This window comes from Antennarius striatus, chromosome 19 (assembly GCF_040054535.1).
Source record: "Antennarius striatus isolate MH-2024 chromosome 19, ASM4005453v1, whole genome shotgun sequence".
In the NCBI taxonomy this organism is placed as follows: domain Eukaryota; kingdom Metazoa; phylum Chordata; class Actinopteri; order Lophiiformes; family Antennariidae; genus Antennarius; species Antennarius striatus.
This window is the reverse complement of record NC_090794.1, coordinates 3,561,786-3,585,240: the sequence shown is the minus strand read 5'-3', so window position 1 is coordinate 3,585,240 and position 23,455 is coordinate 3,561,786. Positions and strand designations below refer to the sequence as shown.

Sequence of the window (23,455 nt, the reverse complement as noted above, 5' to 3'; positions counted from 1 at the left end):
ATGTGATGAATTAGAGGGCACCAAAAACAAAGTGTCCTCCTCGAAATATTTATTAATATGTTCACCCATGATTAGTGTTAATTTTTTTTTTCAGTCAATTGATGTGACATTTTGACAACTTTCTTGGTCTAATTGTGTTTAGATTTCTTTAACAGACATTTGTTTTTGCTGTATTCCGCTGCAGGGAATCCTCCTCTGACGACAGTCACACAAGTAGGGGAAACAGAGCCACGGGATTAAAGGAAGTCATATCCTGGTTATTGTTCATCACTGCTGGATGGAGTTGCCTCTCTGATCCAAAGGAAACCACTTCAGCTTGGCTGTCATCTGTTTGCAGTAAGTTTTCTTTTTTTGGTGAAATGCAGTATGTTGTAAATACGGTCTATAAAATTCTAAGCAAACTTTGAAGCTTCTGCCTGTTTTATTAGTCAAGAAGTTAAGGGAAGTTGTGCTCATCTGTTTCATAGCACACATTTTAGATCCACCACAGTGTGAAGAGATGATTCAGAAAGTCTGTCTTTAAAATCAACAGGGCTTTTCAGTTGCTTCCCATCCTTGAAAGTGATTCATTAAAAGAGCACAGTCAGTCTGCGATTTTGTCAGTTTAACCTTGCCTTTTTGGCTGGAATTCCCCGCTTTAATATTATTGTGGCTATGCTGATATTTTTATAATGTGTAAACTTTGAAGAGGTTTTCATAATTTAAATAAATGAAAGAGGGATCTTTGTTTTTCTTTTCTGAAAGAAATGGTCAGTGATGGTCAGTCCATTCACCAACCATTTATTTGTAACAGTTTATATTCTACAGCCTCGGGGCAGGATTGAGCCTGTCCCAGTTTATATTGGGTGAGAAGCAAAATACACCCCAAGCAAGTCACAGTTACATCACAGGGCTTTATAGAAGGACAAGCAACTATTCACACCTAATGCAATTGAAGTTTATAGGGCAATGAAAAGTAAAACTTAAGCCACAGAAGTTTTAATTGTATGGAGGTATCACCCATAGATTTAAATCATTAGGACCAAAATTGACCACCATTGTTGCTTTCCTCCATTTTCACTGCGTACTTGAAAGCCTTAGAGGCTCCTTTGTGATGAATATCAATGGAAGATGACATCGGGGTCGCCAAAATTCCAGTCTGACTGTTCAGAAAAATTTATCCTGTGTTTGATTTTGGAACACGTGAAAGTGGCCCAAAGTGGAAAAAGATCAGATTCCATGCTGAAAAAATTGCATTTGAGTACTTGACCTGGGCCACATTTACTCTCCAGTGTAAATGGAGTCTGAGTCACCGGTTCACCAATATTGCATGTTTTTATACTTTGGGAGGAAGCTGGAGAACCCAGATGGAACACAGGGTAGTTGAGGGTAAAGCTTATAAACTCCACAAAGTCCTGTTAGAATCAGGTCGATTTGATTCCATTACTTTGTTGTGGGTGATGCTATATTGTACCCAATAGACCACTGTGCCACCGAGGAACAGGACATTAATTGCTATTGATTAATGGCTCTGGGCCCCGGCATTGAGGCTGACTCAATCTATACAGTGTTTTTCAACTGATTTTCGGTCACGACACCTTTTAAAGTATGAATATTTGGGCGCAGTTGGGAGCACCATGAAGGAGCTGCCCTCCACTCTACCTCCAACTGCACACGTATAGGCCCCTTGTGTGTGTGTGCTTGTTTGTTCAAAGTCTGTACACTAATACAGGTAGTCGTCGACTTACGACCTATGCAACTTACGACCGACCGACTTTACGACCACAATGTCCGGGCAACGCGGGCATTCCCTCCAGCCACAGTACTCACACTCTGAGGCTCCCGCGCTCTCTTCAGTCACCACGGCGCACACACGCTGTTCAGTCACACCGTGAGATCAATAGCCCAGCCCACTACTGATGGGCTGGGCTGCTTAGGAGGCTGTGACGGAGAAATGTATGAATGGCGTATGGGAAAACTGTCAAGCGTTACGTGAACTCTTCTGCTGGATTTGAAAGTGACGAAGAACTTGATCAGATTCGGGAAAAAATAGTGAAACTGGCAAAAAACCTCTCCTTGGAGAACTTACGAATGATCGCGCTGTAAGAAGAACTGATCACGCTGGAAGAAGAAAGAGTGGAAGAAGAAGAGAGAAGAGAAGCAGAGAAAGAAGAGGAGGAAACAGAAAAAATGTTCACCACCAAAGGCTTGTCAGAAGGCTTTTCCCTGTTAAATAAACTCCGTGCACACTTTGAAGAAATGGACATAGAACATAGAAACATTTGCAAGGATTGAACGGATGGCAAACGACGCTTTCCGTCCATATCGTGAAATTTATGAGGAGAAAAAGAAACGAACAATTCAGACAAAGCTCACAATGATTATGAAAAGATCGTCTCCCGCTCCCACCAACCCATGCACTGCCCCAGCTGACGATCCGGATAAGTTAAATTCTAATCGTATGCTGCTACAAACATTTTGCTGCACAAAACACTACAAATTTAGAGTGAGGGCTCCTATAAGAATAGTTTCATTTGGGTAACAGGTTATACAAAACATTGTTATTTGAATAATCAACACATCGCCCTGTTGATTCACTAAAAAATGTAATAAAACCTGCACTTGCTCTTTGTGCCAAGGAAAAAAGAGCTCTGTTGACTCCTTGTAATGAGAGACATCTTGCTTGGGTTTGTAGGTTTCAAGGAGGTCCTACATTGTGCCAGAGAAGGTAAACATACAAATCCATGGTGATGTACTGAAAGCAGCAGTGGCTTTTGGTTGAATCCTCAACAATCATCCAGCACAACAGATCCATACACCAGCACAAAGCCAGAGATTATGCTGTTCGCAGGGAATTCCTAGGCTGTTGGAAGCCGCATACAATGCTTGTCTTGTGGCGTTTATGTGAAACAGATTCATTAATTAATGTGATTTTTATACGTTAACAATTTGTTGTTATTTTTCTGTTAATTAATTATTTGAACTATTTATTTAATTCTCACGCTTGTTCATGGCGTGAGACGCAAAGCAGATTGCATTATCGGTCTGACTCAGGTATACAGTTACTTTAAACCAGTGAAATGAGGCCACGATACCCAGACTTCAACATCTGGCTTGCAGGTGGTGGAAGCAGAAACCAAAACAGGAAAGTGGCCTGCCATGATCTCCTGTATTGCTGAAATCTTCGACTCACTGCACATCCAAGGAGGGAGTGCTTTTTGGCATTCTAGGTGAAGGCCGGAGCGAAGTTTCCATTCTATAGATTCCTTTTATCCATGACTTTGTAACTCGTGTTCATCCCATCATGGGTTCATAACTGGCACACAGATGAATGTGTGAGAATGCTCTCTGTACACAGCGAATGGATGACCTAATTGTTTTCAGTGTCATGTAAGCTCAGCATGCTTTAGAACAATGACATTTGCGTGCTACACTACCCAACCCCCCCCATTTTTAAATTGTGAATGTGTGTGTGTTTGTATGGTCTCATATCTGACGTGTGTGTTTACAGTCTGGTTTACAAAGTTTCTTAAAATATTTATTCAGGACTGAACTGGTTAATGATTATTTGAACAAGCGGGGTTGGAAGTGTTAGGATATGCGCACTAGTGCATATTAGCCTTTTGCAGGGGGTTTTGTTTGTGATGTTCAGTGGCCTCTCTGCCATTTAGATTTTTGGATAAACCTTTCCTCTGAATATCTAATTTAGCCATTCAGTTTCAGTCACCAAGGATGATGTGTGTCGTCATGTGTTATAAATTTATAGTAGAAGTGAAGAATAAATCCCCTATCCATTGATCGACTATAATTAACAGCTAGAAGCTAGAAGAAACCATTCTTGCTATGATGGAGATTATTCTCCTGCTGTTTTTTTTCTCGCTCTCATTTTAGAGGTAACAACTAATTCACAAAATAATTGGGAAACTAATTGATCATGAAAATAATTGTATGATGCTGCCCTCAAAAATACTTCCTAATGTTCACAGAATTGGCTTATTTTTCTTTCAAATTGTCACCTCCTAATAACATGCTGCCACTACTCAGTCATGCTTAAAAAAAACCCAAGAGCTCCCGGGAGCAGGTGATGAACACCACCCTCTCTGAATCCTCTCTCCTCACACCTGTTTCCTCTGCTTCTCTCCCTAGCACCATAAACAGAGTTGGTTGCCTTTTTATCCAATCGCTCACTCTGTGCGGGCAACTCTATGGGCGTAACAGTGTTTTAAATGGTCTTCAGGGGCAAATTACCCTACAGCACTTTGATCCAATCCAGTGGCATTCTGACAACTTCTAGCTAATGCCTCCGTTGGGTCCCTCCAGCTGCGAGGAGGAAAGCTCAATCTGGTTTATGGATGTGAGACATCTGAGCTTAAGTAAACTGCTGTTTTTCATTAAGAAGCAACTAGCACATGGGAGGGGAGTTTACTGCCCTAGTGTTGCCTTCTAATGACAGCGCTCAAATTTAGAGGTAAAGCGTCTTCTACAAGGACCCACAGAGTTGTTTTTAATAAAGTGACTGCCCAAGCCCTTTAACATCCCATCAAGCACTGTGGGAAAAATGGCCACTGTTGAGGAGAGTTTGACATGTAAGGACTCGCTTCAGTCTGCTGCAGCCAGTGTCTGTTTTTCATTTAATCAAGGTTATACATTGCACTATGTAGATTCTTGAACTGCTGGGGTAACACAAAATGGTAACTATACACATCCATACTTTCAGACCTAATCTACTGATTCTGTATTTAGTGTTGTAACCTTCCTCCCACTTGATCAATGACAGAGAAAACAGTTTCCAATGTAGAACTGAGTTTTTGAATGATTACCAGTGATTTTCAGTAGGTTGTGATTTTGTAATTTTATATTTTCGCATATCAGATGATTATAGTAAGACATCAGAGTATGCATCTGTGATGAGAAGCATATCTAGAGGGTGGCAGCTAAAAGCGCCACTGGTTCTCATTCTCCCCTGATACAAGATATAATAATGTAATGTTGCCTAGCAACAGGTTCACGTTTTTGGCAATTTTTGCTCAGCAACAAATAGTTTAGTGGAGTAAAGACTGAATCATTGGCGGTATCAATGATCGCTACAACCCTGCTATCTAATCACTCAATGAATGGCGTTTGTGTTCTTATCCATACAACCTTGAGTTAATTTGAAAAACACACGATTATAGGAAAGAAAAAACAAAATTCTGCTTGCCAAATAGGAATTCTAGTCATAACTACACCATATTCTCTACTAATTTGCTTCATTTGAGATTTTTGAGGTTGCCGAAGCTGGAAATATCAACACAGGTTGTGTCAGCAATGAAGCACCCTTATCTCTCAATACACCCCTGCCTGCAAATGACCAATGGTGCAGTAGTGGGAGTTGAAGTAGGAGTGGGGTAGTGTGAACAGGGCCTGCGGGGGTGGTGCTGTGTTGCATAATATCAAGCCAACCCAGCTATGCTGTGTTTAACCATGCATGATATGCCAACCCAGCTGAATGATGCGTCCACCTGTGTTCACCTGAGTAGTTAAAGTGTTAGAGTAGAAGTCGATCAGCGAATTGACACTCATCATATGTAGTAAGCATGGAAATTGATTTGGTTGTATTGTTAAAGACTACACCAACTTTCTTTTGGCACTGCATTGCCATGGCAGCTCTGTTGTTTTGTCAGAAACCTTGCAGTGTAATGATAATGCAGGGTTCTAACCGTAATTGGGAGACATTTGTATTTTTTAAAAAGCTTTTTCCTGTTGCATTCTTATTCCTACATCCACTCACTGGTGTAAAAATTCACCGAGACAAGCTACCCTTTCATCATGTGCTGTAAAAACAGACCACAAGAACACTAGCTTGTGTCACTGCACACTATCATTCACCCTCATGTGGCAATGTGTTACACAGTGATTGTGGACAGGAACGTTTGTGAAGAGTGTTACTGTTAATTTCCCCAGTCGGCTGGTTTGTTTCTTTTGCATGCTCTGCAAGAAGCATGAAGCTTGAATAAAGACTGAGTAGTTGACCACTGTTGTCTTCAAGGAAATGACCCATTACTTTACAAGCTTGCATCAGAGTCGCTATCCAAGTTTAGAGGAACAGGCATATCAGTTTTCTCTTCCAGTCTTTGATATGGTATTACAGCAAAACACAGTCATCCCCTCCTTTATGAATCATTTTAAAAGTATTAAACAGGCAGAGTAAAATCAAAATGACGATATCAGACTCCAGAGGAATGTTTAAGTTTTGATATGATAATTTTCATAATGGCTCATCCATACATGTGTGTTGTTGAGCGTCATTGCTAATAGGAACTTTGTAATCTATTCCAGACCACTGACAAACTCAAACAGCATGCCTATGACTAAACCGTCATTTGATTGGCCTGCCATGTTGGGAGAAACCATAATATTGGGGTGATAAACTGCATCATTTTATTTTGGCTGCGTTGGCCAAGACAATGATGTGTTGACATCATCACAGAACCCTGAGATCCTTTCTATCCATCAACCATCATGGCACTACAACCATCTACAACTTATGGGTCCATTTCTGGAGGACCTGTTTATTGATTGGGAACGTGGAGAAGATTGACAGTACCTTCTGAGTTTTTTTGTGCAAAATTTGAGCTTTGCTTCCGGCGCTGTCTGGCTGCACACACAGCGTTTCACATTGCACTGTAATGAATGCAACAAATACAGTAAATTGAAGGGACATAGAGATAAGTAGGAGGACTAGATCTTAAGAGGCCTTAGAGTGAGAACAAGAAGGTCATTTAGACAGGTAAGGGTGAAGAAGAAAGTGCAAAAGACTTTCGATTTGTACAAGATAAGAAGGGCAGTAGGTAAAGAGAAATACTATTAAAGAAGCAAAGGTTTAAAAGTGATGAATATGAAGGAGAGTAAGGTGAATCTCAAGAAGGTCCAGCCCCCACATTTAATTGCTTTGTTTTGCTAGGAAAATTCCCAGATGCCTGTAGTCAAGCAACGGCTTGACCCTTTCTTTGGTTGTGAGCTGGAGGACCAAGGGCGCTGCTCAGAATGCTCAGCAGCGGTGGCCTTTTATTCGAAGGCCTTTTCTATTTTGCCCCTTAGGGAGGTGCCAGGCCCCACATCTGTCAAAATGTCACAGGGCTTGCTGTCAGTAGTCCTATCCTCCTCCCCTCCTTCCTCTTACAAAGTAATTACCCAGGAACCCCAGCACAATGTTTCTCACGACCATTAAATGTGCACTTGTCAATCTGCATCCTTGTCATGTGACCGATGGGTATGCACCACTTATCAATAATAATACAGATGTTTTTCGTCAGTGGTGTCAAACTATATACAATTACGTGAGACATATCTATGCATATTGTCATTCCTGCACCACCACATATTAATGGTTACTAATTAATAACCTTTTTTGATTTAGCTGACATTAAATGTGGCTGGAATGATCACACTTCAGATGCCTTTACTGTAATGATTTTTAACTACTAGACTTTAAATGTGGAGTTACACCACTAGTTAAAAAGCTTCTTTTTTTTTGTTGTTGAAACATTTCTCGTATTTATTTGATTGGTTAAATTAAGCTGTCTGCCTTCAGCTTTTCAGACTGTGTTTTTTGGCTTTGCCTGTTAATTATCCTACCTGGCACTAAGACTGATGCTTTCAGACTGGTTAGAGTGTCAGCAAAACAAAGAAGAGCAAGAAACGGGACTGAGCTATTTGTGTGAGTACTGTGATTTGTCTTCAGATGTCAGAATATAAAGAATTGGCATACACTGTGCTTTCTCTCTATCTGATGTTCAGTTTTTTCTGTCTCATTCAAAGAGGTTCAGAGAGTGTGTGTTGTTGGTGAATTGGCACACATCCACATCTAAGGTTTCCTGACTTTGTGTCCTACTAAATAACACTCTTTTAGAAAAATTATGTGAAGAGTTGTTAAACTGATTCAGATAGACAGATAGAAGTTTGATAACTGGGAGGAACACAATTAAATCCATTGACAAAGGTCAGCACTCTGTTGATCAATTACAAATAGTGCCATTGATTCTGTACATGCAAATAAACAAGTATTCCAGAATACACAATGAAGTATGTATTATGACTATTCTAATGTATCTGGAATTACATGTAAATAAAAGTAAACATAATTCATAGATGCAAATGTATCATCTTTTGGAGAAATTTGCTGCTGAGTGAAACAAGTGACTGCCCCTTGAGAAGGCATTGAAGACAGGACCCGACCCTGTTTGTAATGAAGCAGTTTTTGTTTGCTGGAACTCAGAATGCTGCTGACATAAATATGCATTTGCATTTGAATTCAGCAGAACCAGGCTGTCAAATTTAAGCAGACACCTAGGTGATTCTGAACATTTCTTAAAGCACAGTATGAATATTTTTTCCACTGCTGCAGTGACAACACACGAAGAACATTGTGTCACAAAGCAGTCCATCCTTTCTTTTAAGACTGTCACATTTGTCATCCCTCTAGAAGTTGTAGAACAGCTTGTGACTCAGTGCTTGGCAGAAAAATTAAGTTAAATTCAGTCACCTTGGAGACTCCTCCTAAGGGCAAAGAGAAATATACTAGGATCAAATAAGAATCTTCATGATTAACTCTGCTGAAGTTCATAGTGTGAACACAAATGAAGAAAAGATTGAGGGAAGAAACTTATTTAAAAGAAAATGGCATCTTTTGTTGGCAGGCTATTGCGTGCTCCGGTTTTATGAGCTCTGAGGCTTGGGATGGTATAGCAGAGATTTATAGTGTGTATTGTCAATGGTTAACCACACTATTGGTTGCCAATTGACACCATGCAGTTCTACACACACTAAGAAAACTGTGAAGGCTTGTACATTTTCAAAATGGGATAAAAAAGAGGTGCTGAAGAGTTTAGGGCAGATTTGATCCCGAGGATTATATTTTAGTGATGTTCCATGTCTGTATCAGAAGGGGAGTATTGGATAGTTTTTTGAGGCACTACACCCACAGACACTTACATATAATTGTGTAGATGCACACAGATACATGTGTCTACCTGAATCTTTTATGTCTTTTCCTTTTCCTGGGCTTCTGAAGTCACACAGCAATCTTGACTTTGAGCATGAGGCACGGCAGGAATGGAAAGATTTTACAAGTTGAACTTGTGAACTCAAAGAGGAAGAACAGACTGGTGTCCTAACTTGAAATTCTCTGTTGACTGCCTCACATTGTCCAATTTTTATCAGTATTTGGCCTGCAGTCCCCATTTTTACTGATATGTAATCTGATAATTTAGATAGCGCTTTTCCATTTTTCCCTCATCTTTGTCTCATGTTGACTTCAGCTCTGTTGTGATTTACAGTTGCTGAAGATGATCGGTCATGCCTTTCTTTCTTCTCTTCCCTCAAAGTTTTCTCAATTCCCCTTGGAGCACTGATGATTCCCAGACTTCTTCACACTGGCTTTCTCCTTTTTTCTTTCTTTGACTTGTTTTTCCCTTGCCTTTTATTCTTCTGATTTTTTAAACATGTCTTCACAATGGAACTTCAATGTTCTTTCTCTAATAATGTTGTGAGGAGCAATAATTCTTTCAATAGAGTCATAATGTGTTGACTGGAAAATTACCGGCGCTTATTTTACATTTTATCATTTAGCCCTAAAATGATTTTTTTTTTTTTGTAAAGCCACCTAAAATGTAATTCTTTATTGAATATGGATAATGGAGGATGAAAAGAAATATATTGTTATTACATTAAATGCAGAAACCAGCATTGTTCCTCAAAAATTCTCACAATTAGCAAAAGGAGTTTGTGGTTGGTCATTTAATTAATGACATGATTAATCTTTAAAGCTCTGCAAAATAGAGAAGTTGCAGAGACAGTCACATGCAGATAATTATATGAAGTCGGGGGGGCTGTTGTGGCCATTGGGTGAATTCCTGCTGGCAAATCAGGAGATTCACAAATAGTTTGGCCCATTGCATGTCATTGGCTACCAGTGCAAGCAGAAACAAATGCCAACTTTCACTGAATAACAGCAAGAGCTGCTAAAAGAAGGCCTGATCCAGACTCTACTCTGACGAAGGTTTAACCGACGAATAGATTCGATACAGTGGCTTCGCCAGCCGACATCCCTGTTTTCCAACGGCTTGAAGAGTGTGGGAGATGAAAACTGAAGCTTATATCCCCATGACTGAGCAATATGAAAAGCAGACAACTGAGAATTGATATAGAGTGTTGGCCAAAACAATGAAGAAGGTTTATAATGGGCAGAAAGTGAGGATTGGTGGCTGGAAAACAAAGCTGCTTATGCTGGCTCACGATGGATTTTGAAATGAAATCCAACCACTTTCAGTTTGTCTCAAGTTCTCTGAGCTTTCTCATACACCTTCATGGGGCTTTATACAACACTACTTTTCACCTCTAAGCGTGATGTTTTACACCAAACTTTGTTAACTCACTCCTGTCAAGTGGCTGGAGTCTTTTATGAATGCATGCGAGATTGGAATTTTTATAGTAAAATCAAAATGTTTTTGATGGCCATCAGTGCTGTGCAGATTTCTTGTGACTGTAATGGTATTTGAATTTGAGGATTAGCACCCAGGTTTAGGTAGAGTGGGTTCAATTTAATTATTCTTCTAGGCTAAATGCTGGACAAGAAGTGGAATCAAATGGCAAACATGACAATAATGAAATTTATATCCAACACTGTGTTCCAGTATTGCATATTTTTGAAATTGGATTGGTAATTCCCCATCTTCTGTATTACAACAAGCATCAGGTCTTTACTTTCTACGGTGGAAGGTTAGTTTCTCATTCGTTTGAATGTAATTCTTTTGAGGCCGTAGACACAACTTGTCCAATGCGGCAACAGTTAATTAGGTCCAATGCCATTGTCTTATATTTTTACATTCCTCTTTGTTTTTCAGTGTTTTAATTGCATTTGTTCAAGTGAACAAGTCCCCTGGAAAGATGAAACCAGGACATTAAATTTATTTCTGGTGCAGATAATGAATTTTTGTCGACACTTGTAATGTAATACTGGTTTTTCTTTTATAAGCTTTATTAGAAATTACAATGTTGGAAGTTTTTTTCCTAGTTGATACTTCAATGCATATGTTCTGAGTAGTGTGGTTTGGTCTTTATTCTGGTATTTTTTGACTATTGTAATCAAATTCCTAAATTCTTTGTTTGTTCTATGGTTCCTAATAAGGATGGGATTCTCATCTAGGAGGATCTCCAATCATCAGTAGCTGATTGGATAGAGAACAAGCTGCATAAATCCTCTTGTGCTTTCTCCTGCCAGACATCTGGACATAGTCTATTTTACAGCTCGCAACTAAAGCTAATGCTCTGTCTGAATCCAGTATAATGCAGCGTAATTTGTCTTGTCAGTCTCTAAAAAATAGTGCCAAAGCACACATTCTTCTTAATCAGACTTTTTTTTTGCTTTATTGGCTTTTGTATTTTACCAACTCAGTGATTGGAACATGTTTCAAATCTACAGTTAGAATGAAGTACAAACCAACAGTTGGTCTGTCCAAGTAAAATACACCAGACATTTTATTCTCATGGCAAACGAAAGCTGATGGTCTGGAGAAGCCCTCACACTTGGCTATTTTACAGATTTAGAGATATGTCTATTTTTCTTTTCTTTTCATTTCCTATTATAGTTAGGTGCCTGGTGTTGAGCTCCAGAAGCTGATGCTAAAGCATCTGGAGAGGCCTGTGGCTTTGGCCTAAGACATGAACACTTCTGCCAGCCCACACTATGACTTTACCAGCTCCGACCGAGTTTGCCTTCCACATTTTCTTTTCTCCTTTTGTCTGCTCTCCAAAACCTTTATAGCTCAGACACCTGTCTCCCTCGGCTCTGAAATTCTCTCATTGCATTCTATCTACTCTCAGTTATGGATGCATATTTAGACTAATACTGATAGCATCAATATATTTTAATTCAAAAAAGAAGTGTGGGCCTTGTTTTTTGTATAAAGATGAAGGCAGGAACTGCTGAGATAAAGAGGTCAGAGAAGGATATTGTAATATTCAACTCTAAGATGTCTTATGCTCTAAAACAAACATGTTAGAGGTTTAAAATGGTTTCGGCTTTATCGCTCGCCCCAGCTTGAGACCACCTCAACTTAACATGTTGACGCAGAGTTCACAATCATTAACTACAGGTAGTTGTATTAGCAGAGCATGACTAATGGACAAGTTCCTGTGACACTGTGGCCTCGCTAACTCAGTCCAGATTAGCCCATGTAGCAGCAGTACGCACCAGTGTCCCAGTGGATCAATGATGGGATGGAATGGAATGGAAGGTAGTCCACTTAGTCATTGCAATGTTATTTAAGCAGCTGTCTTTGTTTCCATTTCCTCTTACTCTACTGCATGAAAATGTGTGTAGTGATTTTGTCAGCTCCGTCTTTCGTGAAAGTAAATGAAATTTCTTAGCCAGAAAACAAAAAGTGGCTAAGTGGTTAAAATAACTACCAGAAGTGGAAGCAGGGAAAACTGTTCGAACATTGAAGCTATCTTTGGCAGAGGAAGATGAATGGAGAACGTGAGAAACAGTATGAAAGAATGACTGATCAACTTAACTGTGGATAGTAGTAGCTTGTGCAAGTGAGAGTGTGTACCTAGCAGCTGTGTGCATTTGTTACAGGATGCACTGTAAGAGTTTCCCCCCACTTTGACATGGGTAGACCATCAACACGCCAGATTAGACAGAATATAAGCCTGTTGAAACAATTACTGCAGAGGTCCAAGGTTCAGCAGTTTGTGTTAATAGTGGAGGGAGTGTGTATGTTGCGTGAGAGTATGTTGTGGAAGCAGTAATTGAAGAACGTTTACTCGTAGTTCTGAGTTGGGACTACCAAGACAATGACAGTATAGTCCTATCTGAAAAGAAGCAACACCAATCAAGTCAAGTCTAATGACTTCAGGGATCACACAGATGGAGTTTATAACAAGCGTGCCTGAAGTCTGCAGAGTTGGCAGCTGCTGTCTTCGTATTCCAGGAAATCTATCCAACATCCAATGAGAGAAAATGAAATGTGTGTTTGTTTGTATGTGACAGAATGTCCCAAAACAACTGCCTGATGATCTGTTGGATAATTCAGATTCCAAGGTCATCTGAGGTTGTTGTTCACCAACCTGGAAATGTTGTCATTACTGACCCCCTTGCTCCAGGAGAGAAATAGACTTCTCTTCCTCAGATTGTGCTCCATGCATACAGATGATCTTGTAAATACAGTATGTACAGTGCAAATTTAGAGACAAAGGGTTTATTGAACCTTTCAATTCATCATTTTTTATATATGCAATATAAGTCTGTTTTTTGCATATTGGAGGTTGTTTTTTTTTAAAGAAAATGATAGATTTTTCCACTTAATGACTTAATGAGCCATTTCAAGCATCACATTCTCATTACAACACTGGTTTTTTGTTAGACACTTAAAACATTCATTTATTTTATGTTATGTTTGAAGTGGTATGCCCATTCCCACCGTGTAGTCAACTGGTCTTCGCTGACACACAAATATCTAATGTGGAGATACGGGGTTGCACTACATATAGACTGGACAGATGGTGGTTTTTTTTACATTCTAATGTAGTTGCTAGGGCAATCTTTTAATTAAAGATATTAAGATTCAAAACTGAATAGTATAATGTAAAAATTAAGGTATTTTCTGAGATAAAAATTGTGAGTAGGCAGTCCTATCTATGAGATAGAAACAGCATGTTTTGTTCCAGTAAATGCTCTGTCTGTGCATTTATTTCCCTTCTGGTTCTTTCTCTCTATCACACGCTCTTTCTTCCTCTCTCTCGCATCCTCCTCCAGACAGCAATGCTCCTCTCTTCTCCTCCCACACATGCATAGACACAGATACAGACACTACTATAGTCACACAAGTATGAAGGAAGAGCCAGAAGAAAGACAAGGAATTACATAAAAGATGTAGAATGAAAGAAAAGCGCACCACTGACGAGAGACAGATTTAGAAGGAATTGAAAAAGGAATCTAATAAGGGGACCCCACCAGAAAAATGAAATCTTGGTGGCTGCAAGCATGGATTTGACAAATGAACTTGATCAGTAGAGGCCAGTTTAGTTATTTATACACATTTTGTGACCTTCAAGCTGGAGCTAGGCAAAATATTTTGCAAGACATGCACATAAAGATGCTCTGATGTACCAAACTCACATTTCCATGAAATGTGAGTTTGGGAGAATCACATATAGACTTAACAGTGCAGCACAGTATAAATCTACCTAATCATTCATCAATCTCAGAAAGAAGAGTGACTAAGCAGGAAATGTCATTAATAGTAATATTCCTCGCAGGAAGGAAATGCCCATCCTCCACCAGTGCCCTGCAAGCTTGGTGGACAGTGCAGCATCTGGACAGTCTCTAGTGTGCTATAGCTATCCTGTTATTAATCTTCACAAAACTTAATTGGTTGACAGCAGATGATGTAAAAGCTCCATGATAACATTTAAGAGTGAAAAGAGAAGTACTTTATGAACTCTTTCCGTCAGAGACAAAGGATAGCAGAGCAACAGACTCCTGCAGGAATACATTTAGAATCTCTTGGTTAAGCTCGCATTAAGAAACCACTCATATAAAAAGATTCCGACCAATGTGCCTGACAATTTTTCAGGGTGTAAACCTAATGTTTCCCGTCTATTTTGCAACCGTTACATTCCAGCCCAGTAGGTGGCGGTAATAGTCCTAAAACCTGGTGGTCAACTGCCAACAAAAGCCCAAGAAGAAGAGCAACAACAGCAATTACTTTGGAAAAGAGATGACTACTTCCCCATCTATGAGGAATCCAGTTAAAGTATAATTTTTTTGTTGTACAGAGTTAGATGGGTCTCAACTTTGGAAGCTTGTACCATTTTAAATGTTTCCCCTTGTGCCGCCTCTGCCAGTTTTGTTTTTATGAGTTTTATGAAAGGATGGATGGGTGAAAAGAGTGAGGGAATAGTTGACTTGATGGGGTGACTACTCACTTACTCTCTGTATCCATCTCTCTCTCCCACTTCCAGTCTCGGCAACTCATCTCCTCCCACAGGCTCTCACATTGAGTGAGGAATCAATCCTTCTCACTCCCATTATCTCTCCCTATCTATCTCTATTACAGTCTCTGTCACTTCATTCTGGCCATCCTCTGGCAATCGAATACACTTGCTGTAGGCACAAATGAGCGTGTCTCTCCAGTCACACAGCAGTCATACCACGTTCTCATTAGGTCTATTCTAGTGATCCGCCTCATCTTGCTTCATCCCTTTTCCCTCGTAATTGGACAAACACCTCTGCCTACCTGCCAGCAGGAGCCCCAATACAAATATTGGAATTTATTTCTGACAACCGTAGGAATTAGTCACATATAGACCACAGTGGGTCTTGTTTCAACGTTAGTAACGTCCTGAAGTCAGAGCTCATTCACCTTTGCTGAATGAAATGTAAATAGTTTATTCTTGCTTTCTATGTCAAAGTAAACAATTTACAGACTGTGAGCCATTATCATTTTATTTGTACTGGATTTAGGTGATCATTGTGAAAACACAGGTGAGTCCATTTTGTGTACGTATCCCAAAATTTACTGCAACTGTGGGTTTTTTTCCCCCCATATGACTTTGTGGTGAAATTTTGTTCATCAGTATGGTGTGCATGCTGTCTCTCCCCCCATGTTCTATCCTCCCTTCTTCTACAGTTTTTTAAAAAAAAGAAAAATATAAAAAATTCTTTGTGGTCTTTCTCTTCTTCTTTTCCAGCACCATTCATGCTCATTAAAGTATTTGTAAATCAAATAAACCTGTAGAATAGTGACAAATCGTCTGCATAAACTTTTTTGATAAGAGAACTTTGATTGTAAGGTATTGATAGTGAAAACGAGAGCTGAGCACATGAGACCATGTCATAAAATTTATCTTAAATTATCCTGAGAGGAGAATGAATTAAAAAAAGGCAGCATTTATTCATCCAGTCCTTTAATATGATTACTTTGCAGTGTTCTTTGAGTAGACGCTGGAGGTAGCCAGAGAGACTTAATATTGCATTATTTTTCCTAGAAACTCTTCCATCTTGAATGTGCCTGGATAAACCATTCCCTGTCAGATCTCTTACTTCCTCAGGGGAGGAGGGAAGTGGCTGAGATGTGCTTCCTGTTGGAATGTGAGACAACTTCCTTAGCTGAAGCAAAAGGCTTGCACAGCCATGTGTTTTAAAGTGCAGGAAGGAGCGAGGTTTCCTCATACATTCACTACATATTACAGTCACTCCTGATAAACTTCAGTTTTATTCACACTAGATTTCAAACTAGCAAGTTCCTTTTCTCCCTTCAGATATAAAATCAATCCCTTTTCTTTCATATCTTGTTGTTAAATTTACAAATGTTCAATGTAAATGTTGTTCTGATCCGTTTCTCCTTAAGAGTAGGGTTGGACATTGCCTGATCGAAATTTGAAATTAAAGATGAGCCTCAAGTGAGAAAGCTCTTCTCAACTGTAGGCCAGTCTCTGACTCGGTTGGTAAGCTCATGTCAGTGTTTCACAAAAATATATGACATCTTCACAGATTTCAAAAGATTCATCCGCTTTGGAGACTGATTAGACTGTTGGATGCAAAAAAGAGAGTATTTTACAAATGGCTAAAATTATGTTAAAGTTGCACTTGTAATTTTAAATGTAGACAGTTTTGGTCCAATTCTGTAACATCCTTCTGTCTTTACTTATAATGCCCTTCCTTATTCAGCACTTTTATTACAATTTCTTTGCTGAATTCCATGTGTCTGTCAGTTCTTCTCCTTCTTGCATAAAGCGAGCTGCTTTCAGTGCTCAGTCCCACTCACTCCTCTTCTTGCTGCAATGCTGTTCCAGCTCACTGTTGCCCACGCAGACCTGCGCCATTTTGAAAATCTGCAGCTTTTTCTGTGGTCGCTAGCCTTTTCTCTCTCTGGCTAAATAAATCACATTTACAGTGATGTGGATTTTTGTGATTGAAAATGGCCTCAGATTTAGGTGTTAAACGTAGAGTTTGCAGCCATTCAAATGAAGTGCGACAAAGTTACAGGTGCCTCTTCCTATGGTTGTATTTATTCTTAAATTTGATTGCTGTTCTGTGATTTTGTTTATTCCTTCTTTTGCTTTAGTCCTCTAAATTGTTTCCTACTCTTTTTCATTCTTTCATTCTTAAACTCCCCATAATTACCCTGCTTACCCTCCGTGTCTCTGTCATTTTTCTCAATGTTCTCTCTCTTCATTCACTTTCTTTATCTTTCTACAGTACATCAGCTCCCAGCCACAATGTTAATTATACCATAGCTCTTTTTCACCATTGTTCACCGCCCTGCCAGTTCTGTCATCATTAATGCTGTGCCTGCTGTTGCCAGTGTTTTGCCAGAATGTGCAGTGGCTATTGAAATGAGAAGAGGGGTGTGTACTGGTGCCCAGTTCAACAGCAAAGGCTGTTTATCGTTATCTGATTGGCACAGATTAGAGGGCTCTTGGTGGTGATGCGGAGGCGGCTTCTGCGGAGGACCAGGTGGCTTCATCACTGCTGTCTGAGCACGGCTGACTGAGCCATTCGCCTCGAGTGGATTTTACTATTTTATTTTTGACATTTCACTCTATCAAGTGTAATCAGATGGATGGAGATATTGAAATGGTTACTTCTATGTATTTTTAGCGGTGCCGCCTCATTACTAAGGTCAGACAGCAAACAGATGCAACAGACCTGACAAGCAGAGGCAGGAAATATAAGCCCCTCTTACTTGCATCGCAATTTTCTGAAGAATTTAGAATTTGCCTGACAAAGTGTCCCAATTGTAACAAATTCTCAAAGGTATTGTGTCAGTTGCTGTCTGGCTGACTGGCTTACCACTTTATATGGCTTCATGAATATTTTTTAAATATTTACTAAGCCCATGTGAATATTTAAAACTAAATTGGTACACTGTACCCTATGAAAAATCAAATTAGAATGACACAAACCCTGATTCCATTTCCTGGTGTTATATTTTAGGTACAGAAGGGATATACTGTATTTAATCTGATGCTTTTTCTCTTATTTGTTTGAGAGCAAGTTTATTAGCACGTTTATTATGTTCAATTCCTATTTAACTCTCGTGAATAGTATTGTAATCCAGTGAAGGCAGCAGTGAGGTCAAAGACAGGAAGTGTGTAGGTTTGCTAGAGCAGTGATGGGCACTGTGGCTTAACGATGCAGGAAACTAGAGCTCTGCATACATGTTCTCTTAGCTCCAATTAAAAAGACATGCAGGCAGACTGCTTGACAAGTCTCTCCGTGTGGAGTGCAAAGTAAAAATAACACAGCATCCTCCATTGAGCACCACAGATCTTTCTAAAACCAGACAACTGAAACATGTCAGATTAAGCAGCACTCTCAGAGTTGCTTGGCATGTTGGTAATTAGATGTGTCATACCTGCCATTTCATTAAAATTAGACGAGCAAAGCAGCAATTATGGTGGGATCCAAAATACTTGATACGGTTACCTGTAAGGTTTCAAGTTTTTACCTTCAATTGAGAAAACAGTTTGCAGGAAGTCAGTTCCCTGCCCTGTTCCAATCCTCCGACTTTGGTGAAGCCTGTATTGTCATTGTACATAGCCTTCTACTTATCACAGTGAGCTGGTTCTACTTTTTTTTTTGTCCGGTGCTCAAAAGTGTCTTCTAATCATTTTTTCAATAAACATGAATAAACACTGATGCTTAGATATGGACGTGGGTCTGCTGCCTGAATCAACTCACATAACTGGAACAAGATCAGAAAGTCTGCATTCAAAATTTATTTGTGGAATTTTTAACCTGCAAAACTAAGTTCCTCATATATTTATCTGCAGATCACAGATTGTTTGGGGGTATTTTGTGGTCTGGAGGTTTTTTTGATTTTTTTTAAAGTTTGATGTTTATCCAGCTCCATGGGACTTATTCAAATATAGTATAGTTCAAAGTATTGCAGTGGTTTAATTCATTGTTGTTTGAAATATCACAGATAAAATAAGAGGAACATGTATCATCACGACACAAAGCAATAAAATATCCCATCATATCACTGCAGTGGGCTACTCTGTTTTGTTGAACACAAGTTTAATGGTAAACTTACTGTATCTATGCTGTATTTCCAAGTTATGGAGAAGGGTTGAACTGCTGCTAAGCGCAGTAGGAAGGTGGTAAGGAAGTGCATGCCAAGTTAATTCATATATGTGAAGTAAAAACCTCCTGTACATATTTTAGGGGTACAGTACTGCTGTCCAGTTTTAAGCTGCATTGCTGTGGTTCCAGCTAGACACTTTTACATGTAGGGAATGTAGGAAGAACATAGCTATTTGTGTCATTGTGTTGCACATTGTGGACCTGAAACCCTAAGTAGTACTTATTGTTAGTCCCTTCTCTAAATCCCATCCTGTTTACCCTGTTCTATTTCCTATCGCTCCCATCTCTTCTCCCTGTGGAGGGAAGCTTCATCATAGCTGTTAATCATTATGTGCTTCATCTAGTGCCATTTCAGTTTGTTTCTGTTATTATAAATATTTTCTTAATAATTCTTATTTGCATACCTTGCCTCCTAATTGCGCCAAATCAAATTTGATCTCACATAAATGTACGTACGGAATAAGTCTCAGATCACATTGTCAATCCTCCATGCTGATCTCCACCCACTTCTTTCGTTGCCGTTCTGTGATAGCTGTGGACTGGGGAGTGTGAGCCATAAGACGCCTTTGCAATTTCACACGCTGCAGAAGAAGACAACTGCAGCACACTTCAGAGCACCAAAAAAACCCCTTTAACAGTTGAGTGAGCCTGAGAAGAGGTCCCACCCCACTGCTGAGCCCTGCAGAAGGGGAAGAAATGGGAAAGCACATTTATCTTTCCACACAATTACAATTTCACTTTGAAAGGCTCTCGACTGAAACGCATTGGACTGACTGCTGCCTAGCAGAATTCAAAGAGAATAATGTTTGATTTATTTTTCTTTCCTTATCTTTCCACTGTGTCTTGGTCTGCCATTTCTTCATCTACACTCAGACAGGCTGAGATGAAAAGCCACTTGCCTTTCAAACGGCTCTGTAGCATTTAAGACCAGTAAAGCCACGGCGGCTACATGCTGGAAACTAGTTGAAATAACAGCATTTTATCTAAAGCTTTTGTTTTGTGGGTCATATTAGAACAGACCATTTAAAGTTACTGATCTACTGTGAAGTGTAAGTCTAAGGAAATATCTGAAACTGTAATTACTTGCTTTAAAAGTTTATGCATACACTTAATCTTCTGTGAAAATAATTGCGTATGAGTACAAACGGTATTCGTTTCCATCTACAGTGACTACTCATCGTGTGTCCGTATCAAAGGATTTGGTGCTCCAGTTGAAGTTATTCTTATTTGAGTTAGTTACGACCTGCTTCTTGCTGATTTTTGTTTTTGGGTTTGGGCCTTATGCGAAATGTCTCCTCAAAACAACATGGTAGGTGGGGTTTTTCCACTGCATGAAACTGTTGCCTAGTATATTAAACATCTAAAAACTGTCACAAAAGTAAGATGACAACCTTTTTTCTTGATTTTGTTCTATCCTTTTGATCTGAACTTCTTGAACCTTCAGTAGTTGGTGTTAAGATATCCTTGTAGGTGGGACAGACTGCCAAGCTTTCTTGCCACACACACACACACATACACACACACACACACACACACACACACACACACACACACACACACGGTGTGAAGCCATCTCATGCCATTGTAGAACCGTGTAATGTGTTACCTTTGTTACAATCGTCATTTTAACCACCTGATAATTGAGACACCAGTGCCACTGTGCCTGGGCAAGTATGATATGGCTGAGAAAGAATAATGTGGTGTCACAGTCCTCATGTGGGTCTTTTGTTTTTTTGTGTGTGTATTTCTGTGTGAGATGGAGACACTTTTGGGAACACATCGAATCCCTGAGACATAATGTGGACTTTTGTTCTTGTTATTTTGGACCTAAAGCTGTTACCTGCAGTGACTTTCTACCCACTAGCAAACAAATATGTGCTCTCATACACATCAGTATCTTACCTAAACCTTTACATTTATGACAAGCATTATCTTAATGGCAGGTGTTTGGAAAGACATGCAAAGTTTGAGTGATTGTTCATTCATTATTTCACCTACAGCGTCTGTTGCACCCAAGATCCTCTCCTCTTCTTGGCCAAAACCTCACTCTGTCATTCCTTTTGAAAGTGTATATTGTCAGGATGGTCAATGAAAATCTGGTTTTACTACTGCTGCATTGGGACAAGTCTTAGTTAGGGATAAGGGAAGATGCAGGTTACTGTTCTGGAAAAATAATGTATCCAACTCAAGTTTCTTCTTTTTACGTACAATTAATTCATATTTTTTTAAAATTCATCTCTTCCGCAGCTCCATTGAGTAACATCCCTGTGATTGCAAAGTGGAAATCCTAATTAAAAAGAAGCCTGTATAAAAATCTCTCTATTCTCTTCGGCTACAATGCACGCTGATTAATGTGGTCTGAACACTGATTTACTCAGCAAATGTATGCAACTATGAAGTGGTTCCAGTTCACCATATTTCTGAAAATGGAGTCACTTTTTACAACTGAACACAATCACAAATGCATTGTAGAAACCAAAATATTCAAAGAACCCTCTTCTGAGGTCTTTGTGACCTCTCGTTGGCATTGGCCTCTCCTCACTCAGTTGGTTCTCCCTGCTCCTGCCTCTCTGCGTGGTAATTGTTAGTTTGTGGCTTGATTAGTGTTGCAGCAGATTCACAGTCACACAGTGTCTACACTGGCGCACCTGGTGCAGCTCGACAACCGTCTCTGACTGTAGTAACACATTATAAAGACGACAAAGCGTCACTATGGGTTACATGTTTTGATTAGTTAAAGCACCCTGCTAGCATTGAATTCATCCATGCATAAATATTGCTGCATATTGCTCATCATTGTTTGCTATGCAGACTTAGAATTAAATAAAAAAATGAATTGCTATGCATATGGTTCAGTTATGGGATGTTTCTAGGTAGAAATTGCATGCTAATAGTTATAGAAAGCACTGCTTTGACTTAATTTCATAGAAAAGTACCACCAGCGTTAAACAAAGTTGCAGCAAGATTCAGTGGAAGTATCATTGGGAACTGAAGGCATTATCCCACCATAGAATAAGTTTTCATTTCTTCCATTACATTTCACCAGACCTCAGCAGTCTTGGATTTGTGGGAGTTTCAAAGTTTATCCTTTTATCGCAGAATATCCTCTGTAGACCTAAATTCACGCTCATGAGATGCTACATTTGTATTTTTAATATCGACTGATAACGTGGTATAAGTATGTTTAATTAGTTTTAATGTAGCGCTAATGGTCCATGATTCCATTTTAAGTGAGATTAATATGCAGTTATTCCTCATTGATGTCCACTGTTATCAAGCTTGTAGACATCCTCTGTAGAACTTTGGTGCATCAAGCAGTGCGACATATATATGTCAGGAATTGACCTCATTTAGACGCCACTAAAGGTTACCAAGTATCTGTCAATGTAATTGGTCCTCTGGGGAGGCAGAGAGGCACATGGCGCCACTTCGATTTGCATCATTTCCCACTCCTCCAAACTAACATGCACTATAATCCTCTTCCTCTCTGTTTCACTGTATTCTCTCATTAAAAAACCACTTCCTACTCCTCCGAGGGAAAACAGAAATGTATTCTGCAGGTAGTTTTGTGGAGTGAGGTTTCACAGGTGTCTTTGGCTTATAATGGAGGGCAAAGCCGTGTTACTACTCTATGACTTTTGCTGATATACTTTGTTCTTTTAAGTCTCAAAATAGCAAGAGCAAAAATCATTTTTATTAAAATTCAGCTTTGTCCTTTTTTGTAAGGAACTATTTTATGATCAAGTTGTCTGTAATTTTATTAATTTTGTATTTGAAGAAAATGTAATATGTGTGTTAATTATATCTGATGACATAATCAGGTTTATTTTGGGACAGTCTTCTACAGAGCACACGTTCCCAGTTGAAATTTTTGTTAGTTAATGACAGTTCAAGAATTCAAAAATCAATGCTCACCCCTAAAATAGAGCTACACCTTTTTAATTTCTTCTGATGTTTTGTCTGTGTTTCTGTATTTTGAACATTAAATTACAGACGTCATTGTTCTGCATGTCACAGAAATTCTACAACTTTTTACTTTATAAAGGTGGTTCTTGAAGTTTCTAACATTAAGGCGAGATTTTATATGATAAAACATGCCAAATCGGGTTCTCTTTATTGGTCTCTAATTCTCCCTCTTCTCTTCTGACTTTTCTTTGTAGCTGTTTTGCCTGCCTCAGTTGCTGAGCTGAATCCCTCCTGATGAATTGAGTTGCAATGCAGACAGCTTTTTGGTGAAGTTCACTGTGAAAATTCCCCATCAACATTTCTTTTAATTGAACATCTTCTCTAAGGTAAGACACCTCTGAATGAAAAGAAAACAAAATTGTGAAGTCTTGAACA

General features: G+C 39.3%; 1 protein-coding gene across 4 annotated transcripts in view; it reads left to right on the top strand.

Moving 5' to 3' along the window:
* Window positions 1–23,455, top strand: part of sipa1l1 (signal-induced proliferation-associated 1 like 1) — a 54,088-nt gene that overhangs the window by 6,143 nt on the left and 24,490 nt on the right. For all 4 annotated transcript variants that reach the window (XR_011038920.1, XM_068342156.1, XM_068342157.1 and 1 more), the window contains exons 2-3: window positions 185–336; window positions 23,275–23,406. The gene's annotated coding sequence lies outside the window, so the exon portion shown is untranslated. The remainder of the gene's footprint in view (window positions 1–184; window positions 337–23,274; window positions 23,407–23,455) is intronic.